Below are 3,941 nucleotides of genomic sequence, written 5' to 3'. Positions count from 1 at the left end.
TCAAATCACTCTTTAAAAATTTTTTTAAGTTTATTTATTTTGAGAGAGAGAGAAAAAGGGAGGGTCAGAGACAGAGTGGAAGGAGAGAATCCCAAGCAGGCTCCAAACTGCCAACGCAGAGCCTGACATGGGGCTTGAAGCCACAAACTGTGAGATCACGACCTGAGCTGAAATCAAGAGTCAGATGCTTAACCAACCAAGCCACCCAGGCACCCCAATGTGAAATCACTCTATTGGGACCTGTCTTTTTCGAAGGAATTTCTTTTGCTGGACTTGTGACTTGTCATTTATCATCAGCCTACAATGGATGAGAGACATTATACGAAAAGGTTGAATGAGTCTTGTTATTGTGTCTGCTTAAGAAATGTCATATCCATAGGGGAAATTCCTATCTGTTCTTTTTTTTTTAATGTGTCAAAGAATTTTCTTTTTTTTCCAATATATGAAAGGTATTGTCAGATTGGTTTCCATACAACACCCAGTGCTCATCCCAAAAGATGCCCTCCTCAATACATTTCCTCACTGAAAGAATGAGTGTTTGTGTAAATATCCTTCTCATGAGGAGAACTGTGTTTTATATCAACTGAAAAATAACAAGAAGTTGAAGGAAATATGGGATGCTATGCATATTTAACCGATGCATAGAACATAGCTGTAAGATCATTTTTCTCTATGATGCTATTATGCTGGGTGGAGATGTTCCCTGTAATCAGTATGCCCCTCTCCCCCATCGTTATCTATTTTAAGATGCTTGTGTCATGGAAGTAGATAAGGAATTTCCCCTGTCCTCTGGGCTGGCTGGACCGTGTCTGGAATGCAGGTGTCTACCAAAGTGCACTCGGAAGATGCCGGACATGGGAAGCTAAGTCAGCGATGGGGCCTTGGGAGGACTTGACCGTATGTGACGTAAAGGGCAAAAGTATGGACTGCCTTGGATCAGCTCTATTTCCACCTTGGGTTTGAGGTTGCCTTTCTGTAATTTCCACCATGGATCCAGGTCTGTCCTCTCGGATAACAAGCAACTAAAATGCTCGCCTTCCTGCGTAAGGGCTCCTAGAGTTCCTCACTCTCAGGGCGCTGCTCAGGCAGTGCTGTGGCGGAGCTGACTCTTGGGCGGACAGGACGGGACCTCCTGGGGACACCGGGCCTCGGTCGTCTGTTCTGGCCCTCGTGACCCAGAGCACAGATCTGCAGAACGAGGCCGGTGCTTGTACCGTGTCTCAGCATCAAGCAGATGGAGGGAAAATAGCACGGTTCCTGGTACGGAGTAGACATCTCATGGGTGACGGCTGTTTGTTATTCTTACACATTTTATTAGGTTAAAAAAGATGATGTCATGATACATGGCCGAAAGGAGGTCCTGGTCCACTGGCACATAAATATCCATAAAACACACAGACGAAGGCCTGTGACACAGGAGGGTCAGTGCTGGGAGAGGGTCTGTATTAAACGAGACGGAAACTCATCATTTAGTGACAGATGTGTAGACCTCTCTTCTCTCCTGCCTCCATACTCCAGGCAGACGTAAATGAAGTGCGCATCTTTTTAGAAGGGAGGACTCTCCATTAATTAAACTGGTCATGAAGACTTGGGGTGACCTTTTTCTGTCCAAGATTCACAACTGGGAATCGGCTGGAGCCCACGGGCACACCAGCGCGTGCCCCAGAAACACCCAACACACAAAGGTGTTTCAAGGCAGAAAAAAGATCCTGAATAATTTTTGGGTTGGGGGAGGAGCATTGCTGTTTACAATGTCATTTTGCTGATGTTAAAAAGCGTAATTGTATAATAAAATGAGAATATAAATGCTGATGTGTTTGCTCCGGAGCACGTCTGCACCTGCACCGCCATTTGGTAGAGGGCGTGAGTATTGTTGGTGCCCCAGCGGTGGGCTGGGTGGGGGGCCTGGGCCCAGCTCTGGGGAGACACAGCACTGCACGATTTCAGGACGACTCAGCAGACAGTGCCTTTGAGAGACGATACCCTGCTATTGAGTCGGAGAAAACCCGGAAGTACAAACCGTAAGAGTCCTAACGGACTATACCTACTGGTCTTAATTTTTCTCCTATAAATTACCTGCTCCAAAGTTGAGGTCTTCACAAGGAAGCAAAGGTGGAATCAGGGTTAAAAACTGTTGAAAGGCGAATGTGGAGAGCGAACACAGAATGGAAACGGAATCCAATGTCTGTGCTGATAGGAAGAGAGAAGAGTGTCCAATAAATAGAGGAATGTATTTGTATGATTTGTTCAGACTGGGAAGTCAGGGATCTTGAGGTTGGGTGCACAGCCATGTAACTGTTCTTAAAGACGATTCCGAGGTGATTCTGTGCAGAATGGACTGCATGAGGTTGGACTCGAGAGAGGATGGGGTCGTGTTTGGTGTCATGAAGACGGAGACCACCACGGAGCCCAGGGGGCTACAGAGTCCCCTCCCACACTTCCTAAACCTGGCCGGAACACCTGATCTCCAGCCTCTGTCTCTCATCTGTGACACGTGGGTTAATGGTACCAGCGTCCACATCTTGAGGTTATTGCGAAGGCTGATTAGCAAAACAGAGATAAAATTCTTGTACTTGGCACACAGCCAAGTGTTCACAGGATTGGTTAACAGCCAGCTCTAAGATCTGGGAGTAAAGCTGCGAATAAATAGAAGATCGCTGTGTCTTCAGAGGGTTCACGTCTGGTCAAGGAAGACAGACAATACGTATGTTTGCCGTACATGATGCATCGTTGGTGACAAGTGGCAAAAATAAGGGAGAAAAGAGGGAGCGGAAGGCTGGTTGGGATGGGAAACAGATTGAGGGTCAGTGTTCACAGAGAGCTCGGGGGCAGGGGGCATTGGAGACATATGGGGGACCAGAGAGGGGCAGGCGGTGGGGACATTTGGGAGGGAACTCTCGGCCTCAGTCCGTTCAGCTGCTGTCACCGAATCCCACAGATGGGGGCGCTTTATAAGCAGAAATTTATTTCTCAGAGTCCTGGAGGGTGAAGTCCAAGGTCAGGTGCCAGCATGGGCAGGTGAGGGCGCCCTTCCGGGTGACAGTCTTCTCGCTGTGTCCTCACATGCAGGAGGGGCTGGGAGCCCTGCGTGGTGTGTCCCATGAGGGCACTAACCCCCTTCGTGGGGGCTCCACCCCCCATGACCTATTCACCTCCCCGAAGACCCACCTCCGGATACCATCACGCTGGGGCTTAGCATTTGTCCTAGGAGTTTCTGGGGGTATGAACGTCACAGCACATTCCAGAAGGATGGGGCAGCGTGCTGAGGCCGGTGGTGGGAATGCGTCTGGTGTGTCTGTGGCAGCACACGGGGTCTGTGGCGGAAGAGATGGGAAGCATCAGGGTGAGGGAGGGCTCACAGGAGAAGCATGCGGAACATTCCTGGTCGGCTGAGGATGTGGCTCCCTGTCCGAGGGAGTGATGGAGGTGGCAGCGGAGACTGGGGCGTCCGGAGGCCGTTGTGTCCGCACTGGCACCTGGTGGGCAGAGGGAGGCGGGAGCAGGAGCCACAGGCTGTGGCAGTGGCGCAGGAGTCACCAGGCCTTTCTGGCACACAGCGCGCGTGTTAACGCCACAGGGACACAGAAGCTCTCGGCCTGAGGGTCCGGGCCGTGGACTTGCCCTGCAGGGATGTGGGGCGGCCACGTCGGGGTGGAGAAGCCGACGGGCAATAAATGGGTTTTGTGAATATCCGTGTTAATCAACTCGAAGTGGGTGAGGTGCCCCAAGCCAGCGTGTTCTCAGCTGGAGAACAGGGCAGAAGGAGTCACGGTCCCAGGTCTGGGAGACCAGAATGTGGGAGAAGGACACCGTGGAAAACGCGACGAGCTGGAGGACAGCGTGTGTTGGCTCAGAGTCTGTGAAGTCGGCGGGCTGCCGCTTTGGTCCCGGTGGGTCTGGGGTCCTGCTTTGGTCCCGGTGGGTCTGGGGTCCTGCTTTGG

The sequence above is a fragment of the Panthera uncia genome, chromosome B1 (assembly GCF_023721935.1).
Source record: "Panthera uncia isolate 11264 chromosome B1, Puncia_PCG_1.0, whole genome shotgun sequence".
In the NCBI taxonomy this organism is placed as follows: domain Eukaryota; kingdom Metazoa; phylum Chordata; class Mammalia; order Carnivora; family Felidae; genus Panthera; species Panthera uncia.
This window is presented reverse-complemented; position numbering follows the sequence as displayed.